The 16,397-nt window shown below is 47.2% G+C and overlaps 1 protein-coding gene across 8 annotated transcripts in view; it reads right to left on the bottom strand.

The window, feature by feature from the left end:
- Positions 1-16,015, bottom strand: part of RNF14 (ring finger protein 14) — a 116,206-nt gene extending 100,191 nt beyond the window's left edge. The window contains exon 1 of one of the 8 annotated variants that reach the window (XM_078776958.1): positions 15,920-16,015. The gene's annotated coding sequence lies outside the window, so the exon portion shown is untranslated. Of the gene's footprint in view, positions 1-13,574; positions 13,600-14,186; positions 14,212-14,866; positions 14,886-15,484; positions 15,844-15,919 lie in introns of those variants that run through there. The other 7 variants (XM_078776957.1, XM_078776960.1, XM_078776950.1 and 4 more) reach the window with 7 other exon arrangements.
- Between the last annotated feature and the right edge of the window lie 382 nt (positions 16,016-16,397).

Below are 16,397 nucleotides of genomic sequence, written 5' to 3' on the forward strand. Positions count from 1 at the left end.
CACACGAGAGAGAGAGAGAGAGACACGAGAGAGAGAGAGAGAGACACGAGAGAGAGAGAGAGAGAGAGAGACACGAGAGAGAGAGAGAGAGAGACACGAGAGAGAGAGAGAGAGACACGAGAGAGAGAGAGAGACACGAGAGAGAGAGAGAGAGACACGAGAGAGAGAGAGAGAGACACGAGAGAGAGAGAGAGAGACACGAGAGAGAGAGAGAGAGACACGAGAGAGAGAGAGAGAGAGACACGAGAGAGAGAGAGAGACACGAGAGAGAGAGAGAGACACGAGAGAGAGAGAGAGACACGAGAGAGAGAGAGAGACACGAGAGAGAGAGAGAGACACGAGAGAGAGAGAGACACGAGAGAGAGACACGAGAGAGAGACACGAGAGAGAGACACGAGAGAGAGAGAGAGAGACACGAGAGAGAGAGAGAGAGACACGAGAGAGAGAGAGAGAGAGACACGAGAGAGAGAGAGAGACACGAGAGAGAGAGAGAGACACGAGAGAGAGAGAGAGAGACACGAGAGAGAGAGAGAGACACGAGAGAGAGAGAGAGACACGAGAGAGAGAGAGAGACACGAGAGAGAGAGAGAGAGAGACACGAGAGAGAGAGAGAGAGACACGAGAGAGAGAGAGAGAGACACGAGAGAGAGAGAGAGAGACACGAGAGAGAGAGAGAGAGACACGAGAGAGAGAGAGAGAGAGACACGAGAGAGAGAGAGAGAGACACGAGAGAGAGAGAGAGAGAGACACGAGAGAGAGAGAGAGAGAGACACGAGAGAGAGAGAGAGACACGAGAGAGAGAGAGAGACACGAGAGAGAGAGAGAGAGACACGAGAGAGAGAGAGAGACACGAGAGAGAGAGAGAGACACGAGAGAGAGAGAGAGAGAGACACGAGAGAGAGAGAGAGACACGAGAGAGAGAGAGAGACACGAGAGAGAGAGAGAGACACGAGAGAGAGAGAGAGACACGAGAGAGAGAGAGAGACACGAGAGAGAGAGAGAGAGACACGAGAGAGAGAGAGAGAGAGACACGAGAGAGAGAGAGAGAGACACGAGAGAGAGAGAGAGAGACACGAGAGAGAGAGAGAGAGACACGAGAGAGAGAGAGAGACACGAGAGAGAGAGAGAGAGACACGAGAGAGAGAGAGAGACACGAGAGAGAGAGAGAGACACGAGAGAGAGAGAGAGACACGAGAGAGAGAGAGAGACACGAGAGAGAGAGAGAGACACGAGAGAGAGAGAGAGACACGAGAGAGAGAGAGAGAGACACGAGAGAGAGAGAGAGAGAGAGACACGAGAGAGACACGAGAGAGAGAGAGACACGAGAGAGAGAGAGAGAGACACGAGAGAGAGAGACTTTTCTTCCCCTTTATTACAAGGAAAACAAGTTTTACATGGTGAAGGATGTTTGTACAAGCATCAAAACAAATAACCAGGAAAGGAAGGAGTAACAAAGAAGCAATACTTTAGATTTATAAATTGATTGTTAGAACACCACCAACCATACCACATAAGGATTGTTTCGCACACCACCGGTTTTTAAATAAAGCAGGATCTTGAGTTTCAAACTCAAAAAGAACACGCGATGTAACCAATGCTTTAAAAATAGTTAAAACGTCATCAGCTAAAACGTCAATGTTCTGCAGTTTACGTTTCCTCGATAAATAAATGGCAAGTTTTGCCTCAGAACACAGAAAGTTTGCTAAAAGACATTCATTTTTACATTGATGCAAGACATTAAAACCAAATATGAAAACACAATGTGTAAAAGTCAAACCGAGCCCCCGGATCACACGTGACAGGATTTTAAAAAACGAGGCCAACCTTGAACATTCAATAAAAATGTGAAAAATGGTCTCTGGGGTGTCGCAAAAGGGGCACAATTCCGAGTTTTCAGGACATATACGGTGGGACAGGATGTTGCAAGGCAGGATGTTGTGCGCTAGCCGCCATTGTAGATCACCCGAGCGCTTGACAGTAGGTTCTTTGTACATCACCTGCCAGTTTATTGTTGTGAAACGGTTAGCTTGAAGCAGCGCTCGCCAATGAGCTTGTGGCTCTGCAGGTTTGCCAGGAAAAAGAGTGAGAACACAGATTGTACACTGAGGATTTCTCCATCTGGGTAAAGAGCCTAAAACTTTGAAATAAAATTAAAAGATTTGGGAAAGGACATTGGGATCGATGGAGGGCATCTTCTATGTCTGGGTCCCATTTTAACCCGGTTTGCTTAAAGGTCCGTAAAATCACAGAGAAAATTCTGCCAATGACTCTGATGGACCTCACACTGGTGGCCACGGCAATGTCAGCAGCTGGCTTCCATCTATGTACAAAGGGGTTCCTGAGGTGTTTTACTCTGGTAACACCGGCATCAATAAACTTTTGCATAAAAGATCTGTCACTACAGACCCCATCAAAGAAAGAATTTAGAAATATTGGTTCATTTAGGAACATCTGAAGGGAGTAAGCACTGGTGTCACGGCGAAAAGAAACAGCCTGCCACGCTTCCAGCATGCTTCGGTAAAACAACGGGACCGATGTCATATCCACGTGCTTCGCGTCAAGAAGAAAAAGCTCGTCACCATAGCCAAGTTTCCCAGCTTGCCTAAGCAAGCAATGGGCAAAGGCTTTCCATGGGACGTCGGAGTATAGAAGCCTTCGGTGCTGAGAGGAGGCGAAAAGCCATCACTTTGCTCGTCACATCTATTAGCCCCTGTCCACCTTCTGCAATCGGCAGGCTTAGTATTCCTGGCCGGAGCCAGTGCTTTCCCCCCCAGAAAAAATCCACAAAAAAGCTTTGAAGTTTTTTAAGGATAAAACCTGGGGCCTGCAGTGCTTTGAAAACATGCCAGAGCATTGATGCCGCGAGATTATTAATGACCAGAGTACGACCCCGGAAGGAAAGCTGCCTCAATAGTCCCCTCCATTTTATCAACCGCTGCTCAGTTTTGGTAATCAGCGACTCCCAGTTTTTTGAAATAAAATCTTGAGTTCCAAGAAAGACACCGAGGTAGTGCATTCCTTCATTGGTCCATACAAGCTGCCCTGGTAGGGTTGGAGGGGGAGTTTCATTCTGTGGACCTAAGTAAAAAGCTTTGCTCTTTTCCCAATTAACTTTAGTCGAGCTTGCCAGGCTGAATTCCTCGACAGACTGAACCAGAGCGCGAACATCGTCATCGGAGTACACAATTGCGCAGAGGTCATCCGCATAAGCAATGGTCTTTACGGGATTTTCTAACGGCAGAGGATAAAACCCTTGTAGCCGTGTGCGTAAACGATGTAGTAAAGGTTCAATTGATAGGGAGTATAGAAGGCCAGACAGGGGGCACCCTTGACGAATACCCCTGGTAACAGGGAAAGGCTGACTTAAGATGTTGTTTACTTTGAGCAAGCTAAAAATATTATTATACAATATTTTGATATAACAAATAAAATTTTCCTTAAAACCAAACCCCCGTAAAACAGCAAAGAGATAAGAGTGATCAATCGTGTCGAAAGCTTTTTCTTGGTCTAAAAACACCAGACCAACATTTCTATGTTCAGCAATACAAATGTCGATCATGTCACGTACAATAAAAATGCTATCGTGTATTGTCCTTTTAGGAATGCAATAGGATTGATCGGGGTGTACAATCTCCCCAATCAAAGGTTTGAGGCGGTTGGCAAGAGTTTTTGAAAAAATCTTGTAGTCCGTTTTTGAAAAAATCTTGTAGTCCGTGCAGAGGAGCGAAATGGGACGCCAATTTTTAAGTTGCTGGAGGTCTCCTTTCTTAGGTATGAGAGCAAGTATAGCCCTGCGACAGCTGATTGGTAACAAGCCTGATCGTAGGCTATCAACTAAGAGGTCAAGCAACTCAGGTCCCAACAAATCCCAGAAGGTTTTGTAGAACTCTGCAGGGATTCCATCAAGTCCAGAAGCTTTACCTGTGGGCAAAGTTTGCAAAGCAGTGAAAAGTTCGTCAAGAGTCACTTCCTTGTCAAGTTGTTGACATGCAGGTTCGGACAAGGTGGGCAAAGAAGTGGTTAAGGAACGAATCATGTCTTCTTTAGTGTCTCTGGCACAATACAAGTCAGAGAAGTATTGTTTTGTCAAGCTTCTAATGTCTTTTGGATCGTGTGTTGTTCGGCCTCCTGGTGCCTGCAGCGAAGTTATTTGCTGGTTTCTCTTTTTTCGTGCTTCCAAAGCAAAGAAAAACTTGGAAGGAGTATCAATAGAGCTGTAGTTCTCCATTCGTAGCCTTATTAGAGCCCCTCTGGCTTGTTTTGCACAGAGTTGAGCAAGGAGTGCTTTCTTCGTTGCTATTAGAGAACTGGTCCTTTCGGCACTGGGAGCTGGAAGGCTTGACTGGAGAGAATATTTCTTTGGCAATTAGAGATTGCAGCGCAGATTCATTCCTTGTACAAAAGGAGCTATATTGCTGGCAAAAGGTCCTAATATGGGTTTTCGCATTGTCCCACCATTGTGTGAGGCAGGAGTAGGAAGGCTTCCGTAGTAGTAAGGCTTCCCAAAAGGCTCGGAAGGCGACAGGAAAAGCGTCATCTTGCAGAAGACTCACATTGAAGGTCCAATGGGCAGTGCCACGATTTCGAGCCGGGGAGAGTATATGAAGAACAACCATGTGATGGTCCGAAAAACCACTTGTGACATTTAGAGAGTCATTATTGATGTAAAATCTGTCTAGCCTTGCAAGAGATAACCGGCCATTTGCACATCGGCACCACGTGTATTGCCGTGCAGATGGGTTCTGGAGTCTCCATACATCCATAAGGGAGAATTTGGACAATGCTCTCTTTAAGGGTGTTGTACTTGATGGGTGGGGCTCTTCTCCATTACGATCAAGGGTGGGATACAGTGTGCAATTAAAGTCCCCACACAGACAAACAAGACCAGCAAAATCAAGGTGTGTGAGGGACATTTCTAACTGTGTGAAAAAAACTAATCTTTCTGTGCTCGTACTGGGTGAATATACATTTATTAAAGTGTGTTTGTAACCATTATAAAAGAAATTAACTGAGACTAAATGCCCTTTAGTAATCTCCTTAAAAGTGACATTTTCAGGACAGAAAGAAGGATTTAAATAAATAGCCACTCCAGCACTAGGACAGGTCAAGCTACTAAAGAACCACTGTCCTTTCATGATGCGAGTCCATTCGCTCATGCACGAAGAGCTACATCTTGTCTCTTGCAAAAGAGCAACATCGAAATGTTTTTGCTCGACAAGCAACTTTACCTGAGCTTTACGCAGGGGTGAACGTCCCCCATTTATATTTAAAGTTACAACAGAGAAGGTCATGGTGTAGGTAGGGAAGATTTATCATGTACAGGGAAGTTAGGGTGTGCTTGTAGCTCTTTCCGAGCTTTCAATACACACTTTCTCAGGCGAAATACTTGTGACTCAGTCACACCAAGTTGTTCAGCCTTAAGGAGGAGACGTCTTGAGGAGTTTATAAAACCAGACAGGTTCGGGAAGAAGGTTATAATTTTAACCTTTTTCTTTCGAAAGGTGTCCTGAAGAAACTTTAGAATTTCCATGGGTGATAAATCATCATCACCCTCCAGTTCCTTGGCTATTGCTGGGTCATTCCAGACCTCGCTACTAGCACTAGAGGCGAGCGACGAGGCCCCATCTGAGTCGTACTCCGAAAGGTCTTCATTTTTTTCCCCACACACCGAAACCGATGCTCTCATAACGGGAATATCGTCTTCTACTAAAGGTGCAGCCGTTTCCACAGCGGGAGTTTTAAAAACCGTAACAGGGATTAACGTTTTTATATCAGAGGCTTTGCACTCTCCTTCTGGAGCTGCTACTTCTTCTGCCTCCATTACTTCAGACACTTCATCGTCAGCAGGGCGCGGGACGAGAGCAGGTTTGTGGTTCTTGACTTTAGTTTCAGTAACCGGGGGGGTTACCGCAACATCTTGGGGCATTGCGCTTGGTCCTTGTTCATGAGAGGAATGAACGGAAACGTCTTTTTCCATTTCAGCAAACACACTGAACCTATTCTGCAGCAGAAGACCAGCTGCAGGGGCTTCTGTTTCTAAAAAAGAAACATTACGTTCGTTCGACGGCGCTATCTTTTTCGAAACGCTCGCCTGTATGTCCTCATTACCGCTTCCTCTTTTATAACTCCTCCTGGAGGACACGGTAATAAAACCCGCGTCATCAGCCGGTGAATTATCGATTTCCGCGCTCGAATGTGAAGGCTGATCTGCCGTCCTAGACGCGTCATTATCATTGCGAAGATCGACATTTGGTTCTGTCCGTCTAGATGTGCCACTAGGATCGGCATTTGTTCCTGACTGTCTAGACGTGCCACCGGATATACACTTCGGACAAGCACCTTTTAAATGTCCGAAGGCACCACACGTGAAACACGTCATTGTCTCTGTTGCGATGTACATTCGATAATTTCGATTTTCAACGACCAACGTAGCTGAGGCATTGAGCGATTGAGCATTGTTTTTTAACACCATGTAACAGTGCCGCCGAAAGGACATGATATGGCGGACTGTAGAATCCGAACGCAAACGGAAGGGAATCATGGAGATTTTTGACACCACGGTGCCAAACTGTGTTAAAACGGACAAAATCTGTTCGTTTTTAACAAAAGGCGGTAAATTAGATAAAGTGATTTTCACCGCCGGTGAGTCCAACATACTAACGTTAACGAAAATATCTGGCGGTAAGGACAAACCAGTTTCAACCGCCTGAGCGACATAGCGCTCCTCGGAAAGAAAAACAACAACTCGTTGGTTCATCTTTGAAGCTGCTAACACATTTTCAAAACCAACGAGTTCACCCAAGCCCATCACGACGTCATCGACCCGAACCCCGTCGGGTGGACTAACTATTACCCCATTTTTACGAGTAAGTGACTCGTAAATGCTGTTCTGCAAACGACTGTTTGCCATAGCGATAAATGAACCAAAACTAAGGAAATATTTGAAAAAGCAAAACAAAATAGAACCTATCGCAAGCAAAGCCTGCAGGCGAAGGTAAAAAGAAAAGAAATAGAATAAGGGAGCCGATAAACGACGATAATAAAGAACACGGCAAGCAGAGCACAGGCCCGAAGAACACAAGGTTCTTTAGGACTCGCACCAAACTCACCATGCGCGCTCTCTTTCTCTCTCTTGTCTCAACAAAGAAGGAAAAACACGGGGAAGACTTCATAAACACGTACAAGGACACAGAGGGAGCGAAAAGGGGGATGGGAAAGGCAACAACACAACACAGTACTCACAGCTCCTCACACACAGCAGCCATGATTGCCACACCCACGCACGACTCACCAACGACCAGCAGGGGGCGCGAGAGAGAGAGGGAGAGACACGAGAGAGAGAGAGAGAGACACGAGAGAGAGAGAGAGAGACACGAGAGAGAGAGAGAGAGACACGAGAGAGAGAGAGAGACACGAGAGAGAGAGAGAGAGAGAGAGAGAGAGAGAGAGACGAGAGAGAGAGAGACACGAGAGAGAGAGAGACACGAGAGAGAGAGAGACACGAGAGAGAGAGAGACACGAGAGAGAGAGAGACACGAGAGAGAGAGAGACACGAGAGAGAGAGAGAGACACGAGAGAGAGAGAGACACGAGAGAGAGAGAGAGACACGAGAGAGAGAGAGAGACACGAGAGAGAGAGAGACACGAGAGAGAGAGAGACACGAGAGAGAGAGAGACACGAGAGAGAGAGAGACACGAGAGAGAGAGAGACACGAGAGAGAGAGAGACACGAGAGAGAGAGAGACACGAGAGAGAGAGAGACACGAGAGAGAGAGAGACACGAGAGAGAGAGAGAGACACGAGAGAGAGAGAGAGACACGAGACACAGAGAGAGACACGAGACACAGAGAGAGACACGAGAGAGAGAGAGAGACACGAGACACGAGACAGACACGAGACAGACAGACAGAGACAGAGAGAGAGATTCGAATCCCACTCCTGACACCAGTTGTCATGTGACTACCCTGTGCGGTGAACACCAAACGAGCTTTAACTCCGAGGCGTTCAATTCAATGACGGCATTCATGACACGTGAAGGAAAAGGGGGATGATGAACTTACCTGGATGGCCTCCACCCGACATCTTCACACTTGGATAAATCAACTCAAACAACACGGAATTAAAATATACAAAAATACCAGATTTATTAAAGAAAATTCCGGTAACAAAGAAAACACGACAAAACCATATTCCTAATTGGAGCGATCCCATACAGACAAAGGATAAAATAACTGGAAAATAAAAAGGTGCGTTTTGTGGCACTCATCTCCAATCAGCTGGTGTATCTCGTCAGGAATCAAAGATAGTCTGAGGCCTTGGTGGGATACGCACGTTTGTTGGCGCAAACTAGGCCTCACTCGCAGCCCGCTTACTCCTGGCTCCGTGCGCAAAGCGAAACAGCCTTGGCATGCAGCTCGCGCTTCCAGCCACGCTTTCCTCATGATCTCTGCACAGGAAACCGCAGTTCTCGGTCAAAGCTCTTCCTCCTCACGACCACTAGCGAAATATCCTCCTCACGACCGTTCGTGAGGAAGCTTCCTTGCGCAAGAGCAATAGCGATACGCTATGGGATCCAGAATGAGAGGACCCAAGAAAAGACAATGAAATGCACGGATGCGCCCCCCTTCCACAAACACCAGGACCCGAGCAAGGACGTGCGGTGCCAAAGAGAGAGAATGCGAAGATGCAACTGCACGTGATAAAATCCATCACCAAGAGCGGGAACCAAGAGGACGTCGACGCTGAGAGAGAGAAAATGCGACCGTTCGCTATTGGATCCAGATTCAGAAGGAAAAATGTCCGCCGTTCCAATTGTTTTGTATGCGTGGCTTTGATGGTCATCCGTGCCTGCTTCACCAATTCCATAGTCCCATCTACAAGTCCTTGTGTCAATCAAATCCCGGTCAAATCACTGCTCTTCGGGGCGTGGCTTCCCGAACCTTTTGTGCCTCTGCACTCAAGTCGGTGTTATCAGCGGTAGTGCTTTATGCCTGGTTTCCAGTTGGTTTTTTATTAGTGGTTAATGGCCGATTTCTTACTAGGTGTCTGTAGCACGGTGTCAAAAGGAACACAGGAAAAGATTACAGAGGCAATTACATACAAGAGATTAATTACCCATAATCCCTCGCTCATTAACAAACCCCACCCCTCTCATGGGGACGAAGATACACTTACACGACATCCGATCCACACAAATTTCCTTTTTGTGATACATCAAGGTTTCTTCTTCTGCACAACAGTCGGAGCACACGAATCTTATTATAATAGAGCAAACTGGATATGGTAAGTTATGTCGTTATGTTTGTTTGTTTATATGTGACATACTTCTTCTTCTTCTTCAAATAAAATGAAAACCCTCTCAATTAACCTCTTCATTACATTTAGACTGCCGAGACCCCTTCCGATCTTTGACGACCCTTTAATTCCCCAAAAGACCCCCCCCCCCCAAAACACCCCGAAGACCCCCCCCCCCCCCCCCCCCCGAAGACCCAAAGACACCCCGAAGACCCAAAGACGCCCGGAAGACCCAAAGACGCCCGGAAGACCCAAAGACGCCCGGAAGACCCAAAGACGCCCGGAAGACCCAAAGACGCCCGGAAGACCCAAAGACGCCCGGAAGACCCAAAGACGCCCGGAAGACCCAAAGACGCCCGGAAGACCCAAAGACGCCCGGAAGACCCAAAGACGCCCGGAAGACCCAAAGACGCCCGGAAGACCCAAAGACGCCCGGAAGACCCAAAGACGCCCGGAAGACCCAAAGACGCCCGGAAGACCCAAAGACGCCCCGAAGACCCAAAGACGCCCCGAAGACCCAAAGACGCCCCGAAGACCCAAAGACGCCCCGAAGACCCAAAGACGCCCCGAAGACCCAAAGACGCCCCGAAGACCCAAAGACGCCCCGAAGACCCAAAGACGCCCCGAAGACCCAGACGCCCCGAAGACCCAGACGCCCCGAAGGCCCAGACGCCCCGAAGACCCAAAACACCCCGAAGACCCAAAACACCCCGAAGACCCAAAACACCCCGAAGACCCAAAACACCCCGAAGACCCAAAACACCCCGAAGACCCAAAACACCCCGAAGACCCAAAACACCCCGAAGACCCAAAACACCCCGAAGACCCAAAACACCCCGAAGACCCAAAACACCCCGAAGACCCAAAACACCCCGAAGACCCAAAACACCCCGAAGACCCAAAACACCCCGTAGACCCAAAACACCCCGAAGACCCAAAACACCCCGAAGACCCAAAACACCCCGAAGACCCAAAACACCCCGAAGACCCAAAACACCCCGAAGACCCAAAACACCCCGAAGACCCAAAACACCCCGAAGACCCAAAACACCCCGAAGACCCAAAACACCCCGAAGACCCAAAACACCCCGAAGTTGAAACGATGTTGTTGCAGAGTTATGGGTCTCGATATGGCGGCCGTCAGCAACGATGTTGTTGCAACTCAAATGTGTTCACGGCATTTAAAAAAAACAACAAATACAAGGAATAAAAATAAAACCAAAAAAATAAAACCAAAAAAATAAAACCAGGGTTCCAAGGAGGTCTAACAGTAGTCAAAGTTGGTCCAGGGTTGACCCCCAAAAATAAACCACCCAATTTTGATGAAACAACCACAACCTTCATCACCCATGATGTACCAACGTCTGTTCACAGCATTAAGAAAACGAGGGCATGGGAGGGTCTACGGGTGGGGATGGACGGTGGAGGGTGGTTAAAGTGTGACCAGGTCAAGTGGATGGGGTTTTCCCCCATCAAGGGGGGGAAAAAACAATTTCAGTGAAACTTGACCATGACTTTCATCCCCCATGATGTGCCAGAGTTTGCTCACGGCATTAGAAGAAAATTAAATAAAAGCTATAATAATAATAATAATAATAAATAAATAAAAATCTGGCACCAATAGTGAGGTTCACAATGTCAATAAATTATATTTCGTTCAAAATCATGGTAGATTAGCAAACCTATACATTTTTGGAAAGGTTATAGCATAAGGAAACTAAAAATCAATGTTCACATTTGGAGAGATACCTGTATGGCGGCCATTTTGGATTTTCAAAATGGCCACTGTAAAATACATATTTTGTTCTCTTTCTGCCTCTAATTACCCTAAAAACTTTTTAAAATATACTAAACCTATATTTTCAGGGACAAGGAATCCAATGAAAGTATCAAATTAGTGCTATGGGGAATGGTAAGACACGAATCAAAGGTTTTGAATTGCAAAATACTGTCTTTATATTCGCGATAAGTTGCATAATCAAATACATGTTATCATTTTGTACAGGCAGTTAATAACATCAAAATGTGTCACAATAATTCATATCACCAAACATACACAGGCAGTCAGCAAAATCATATATACACATGCAGTCAGTATAACTTCACATCTACACAGGCAGTCAATGACAAAATATACACAGGCAGTCAATGGCATCAAACATACACGATTACAGAATATGCCATTTAGAGTTCGTCATCACTGTCCTGTGTGTCGTATCCGACAATATAGTCCGCATCGTTTTCACAGTCCGTTCCACACAAGCAAAGGTCGGTCAAATTGATTGGCAAATCGAATTGGTCGAATGGTCGATCGAATCGAATTTGATGAATCGAATCGAATCGATCGAATTGGTCGATCGAAGCGATTGGTCGAATCTGGCAAATGTAAACATTGATTTTCAGATTTTCCATGTAATAACGTTTCCAAAAATGTATAGGTTTGCTAATCTACCATGATTTTGAACGAAAAAAACATAGTGAACCTGACTACAAGGGAGTTTATGGGAGGGGGTTGGGTTGCCTGGGTATTTGCTTTTTTTTTCCTCAGAAACTACATATACAATTACGAGGAAACTTGACCTCCCCTCCCCCTCCCCCACACCGCCTTACCCCTCCCACCCCTCCTCCAAGACAGTGTTAAAAGCTCGAAATCGGTTGTCTTTAATTTTATTTGTTTAAAGTCACGATTATATTAATATGATTCTACATGCAGCCATGTCTCCCAGCAACCGTTGAAATTGGTTTAAAAATACCATGATACTGTTTAAAATACCTTTAGTTGGTGAAGTATACTGCAGCTTTATTCTACCAGGTGAGTGCCCAGGGGTATTGCCACAATTTTTTTTAAAAAACAAATTGAGGTGAGACATATAGGGTCCCCCAAAATTGCTAAAAAGTGCCATAAACTTAATATGGAATTGAGGATGTACGAGTATAAGTACAAAACCACAGAACTACAGGGCGATTCACATACGACGTACTATTTTGTTTTTGAATAACTGTTGCGTGAACCGATTTACTTGTAATTTGCAGCACTTATAGACAAATGTTCCCCATTTATTATGTGAAAATTTCATTAAAAAATATAATTGATACAAATTTAGTTATGGGTGTCGATATGGCGGCCGTCACTTTCGATCACTCGGAACAGTCTCTGCTTGTATTCGAGCATGGTTTTCTGCCGCATTTCATCAGTGATCTCCCAGAAGGCATTCCTGATGCGGTGCTTGAGTTCCAGCAAGTCTCCTGGTCGAGTCGTGTACACTTTGGACATTGCTTGGCAGCACCCAGCTTCGACCAAACTCCGTTCGAAGACGTCGTTTCACTTCGATTAAGCTTTTTGTGGCCTCATACCAGGTTGCAGCTCTTGCACGCTCCTGACTGTTGTAACTTGCCATTCTTGCTGATTTTTTCTTTACATTATGCTGCTAAAAAGTCTAAAGCTGACCAAGACCGGTTCCATAATTATCAACGTTGAAGAGCAATTTAATCGACATGTCATGTCATGGCAAGAGGTCAGGCTGTTTCCCATCATCAAAAATGACGGCCGCCATATTTATGACGGCCGAGGCCGAGATGACGGCCGAGACCAATAACTAAATTTGTATCAATTATTTTTTAATGAAATTTTCACATAATAAATGGGGAACATTTGTCTCTAAGTGCTGCAAATTACAAGGAAATCGGTTCACGCAACACAGAGTTATTCAAAAACAAAATAGTACGTCGTATGTGAATCACCCTGTACAATGTACATATCTACAAGAGGTAGTTAAATTTTCAATTTAGATTAATTAGGTAAAGTGAAAAGTGGAACCAACAAGATTGCAAAGAAAGCGCAACACAAAAGCATTTTCAGGAGATGCTCAGGCACAGCACTCGCAAAAGGTCAAGGTCAATGCCATCGCAAAGGTCAAGGTCATTTGCAAAGGACAAACACTTACAAGACACCAATTAGAAAAGGTATCAACCAACTTTGTTCTGCAGAACATTCCACCACTAAAACACTTCATATGTCACATTTTCCAAATTAGTTTCCATGGAAACTATTGCATAGATTTCGCAAGTATCATTCTATGCACGACATTTGTGTTTGTCCACACCAACATAGACCACAAGTTTCATACGTTATCTTTATTCAAACAAGTCGGCCAGTACCTTTATAAAGTATTACAATCACAATGTGAGTACGTATATAAAGTATGTACGCTACAAATTGATTACGTCTAGAAAATATGTACTAAGCCCAAGGTGTGAGGGAGATAGGGATCAGGGACTCACCAAGGGGTGAGGGAGATAGGGATCAGGGACTCACCAAGGGGTGAGGGAGATAGGGATCAGGGACTCACCAAGGGGTGAGGGAGATAGGGATCAGGGACTCACCAAGGGGTGAGGGAGATAGGGATCAGGGACTCACCAAGGGGTGAGGGAGATAGGGATCAGGGACTCACCAAGGGGTGAGGGAGATAGGGATCAGGGACTCACCAAGGGGTGAGGGAGATAGGGATCAGGGACTCACCAAGGGGTGAGGGAGATAGGGATCAGGGACTCACCAAGGGGTGAGGGAGATAGGGATCAGGGACTCACCAAGGGGTGAGGGAGATAGGGATCAGGGACTCACCAAGGGGTGAGGGAGATAGGGATCAGGGACTCACCAAGGGGTGAGGGAGATAGGGATCAGGGACTCACCAAGGGGTGAGGGAGATAGGGATCAGGGACTCACCAAGGGGTGAGGGAGATAGGGATCAGGGACTCACCAAGGGGTGAGGGAGATAGGGATCAGGGACTCACCAAGGGGTGAGGGAGATAGGGATCAGGGACTCACCAAGGGGTGAGGGAGATAGGGATCAGGGACTCACCAAGGGGTGAGGGAGATAGGGATCAGGGACTCACCAAGGGGAGAGGGAGATAGGGATCAGGGACTCACCAAGGGGAGAGGGAGATAGGGATCAGGGACTCACCAAGGGGTGAGGGAGATAGGGATCAGGGACTCACCAAGGGGTGAGGGAGATAGGGATCAGGGACTCACCAAGGGGTGAGGGAGATAGGGATCAGGGACTCACCAAGGGGTGAGGGAGATAGGGATCAGGGACTCACCAAGGGGTGAGGGAGATAGGGATCAGGGACTCACCAAGGGGTGACGGAGATAGGGATCAGGGACTCACCAAGGGGTGAGGGAGATAGGGATCAGGGACTCACCAAGGGGTGAGGGAGATAGCGATCAGGGACTCACCAAGGGGTGAGGGAGATAGCGATCAGGGACTCACCAAGGGGTGAGGGAGATAGGGACCAGGGACTCACCAAGGGGAGAGGGAGAAAGGGATCAGGGACTCACCAAGGGGAGAGGGAGGTAGGGATCAGGGACTCACCAAGGGGAGAGGGAGAAAGGGATCAGGGACTCACCAAGGGGACAGGGAGATAGGGATCAGGGACGCAACAAGGGGAGAGGGAGATAGGGATCAGAGACTCACCAAGGGGAGAGGGAGAAAGGGATCAGGGACTCACCAAGGGGAGAGGGAGATAGGGATCAGAGACTCACCAAGGGGAGAGGGAGAAAGGGATCAGGGATTTACCAAGGGGAGAGGGAGATAGGGATCAGGGACTCACCAAGGGGAGAGGGAGATAGGGACCAGGGACTCACCAAGGGGAGAGGGAGATAGGGATCAGGGACTCACCAAGGGGAGAGGGAGATAGGGATCAGGGACTCACCAAGGGGAGAGGGAGATAGGGATCAGGGACTCACCAAGGGGAGAGGGAGATAGGGATCAGGGACTCACCAAGGGGTGAGGGAGATAGGGACCAGGGACTCACCAAGGGGAGAGGGAGATAGGGATAGGGATCAGGGGCTCACCAAGGGGTGAGGGAGATAGGGACCAGGGACTCACCAAGGGGAGAGGGAGATAGGGACCAGGGACTCACCAAGGGGAGAGGGAGATAGGGACCAGGGACTCACCAAGGGGAGAGGGAGATAGGGATCAGGGACTCACCAAGGGGTGAGGGAGATAGGGACCAGGGACTCACCAAGGGGTGAAGGAGATAGGGACCAGGGACTCAGCAAGGGGAGAGGGAGATAGGGATCAGGGACTCACCAAGGGGTGAGGGAGATAGGGACCAGGGACTCACCAAGGGGAGAGGGAGAAAGGGATCAGGGACTCACCAAGGGGAGAGGGAGATAGGGACCAGGGACTCACCAAGGGGAGAGGGAGATAGGGATCACCAGAGTTTCAGAGACCAGCAGTCGAACCTCGGAACCTTTAAAAAGTCTCCTTTACGAACGTCGCTCCGATTAAAACACAATTCCTGACTCCATTGGTGAATCACAATGACTCCATTCCACCCTCGTGATAACCAGCATGACGTAACACCGATCGTATGGAAAGAGTTAAATCCCGGATTCCATCAAATCCACGTCCCTAACTTGTAAACTCGCATCCACTGGACTCAGTGACCCGGGAAACCCGAACACGCGACACAACCATTTACCAAAGCAAACACTTTCCGTATTTCCGGACCGGATCCCCAAAGCCTTTTATCGCGACATTTTGTTGTTGTTGTTTTTGGTTCAAATCAATAGGAACTTTGACATTTGTGGATGGAGTCAGACGAGCCCATTTGGCTGAACATACCTGAACCTGCACATTTGTTTAAATCACTGGAACGCAGGTGTGGCCCAGGGAACGCCGAATGAGAACAGTGGGGCAAGCACACACGTCATGAGGTGTGTGTTCCGTTAGCAAGCAGCTTGCTTATCGCTTGCCAAGCGGCTTGCTTGATTCAGGAATCTCAAGCAAGAATTCCAACGGAACGGAGCACTCGGCACAACCTAACAACATGGTGGTCCCCAATGTAAACCTTTCTATCGTGTTACCTGTACCGTACTCGACCCGATGCAGTCTTTAGTCGCTAGAGTTCGTTTGGTTTTTAGTAGAGTCCCTCCAATCGGGTCCGGTGACCGTCTTGTCCGTTTCAAGGTTTGAAGGTTGATTTTACATAATTCGAGGGTTCTGAAGAAAATGAGTTGGGGGTAAACTGCAAGATAAACTAGATACAGTGTACATGATCACAAAGCGATCATCAAAGGTAAGCTTCCCGACCCACAATCCC

This window comes from Myxine glutinosa, chromosome 4 (assembly GCF_964187855.1).
Source record: "Myxine glutinosa chromosome 4, kmMyxGlut1.1, whole genome shotgun sequence".
In the NCBI taxonomy this organism is placed as follows: domain Eukaryota; kingdom Metazoa; phylum Chordata; class Myxini; order Myxiniformes; family Myxinidae; genus Myxine; species Myxine glutinosa.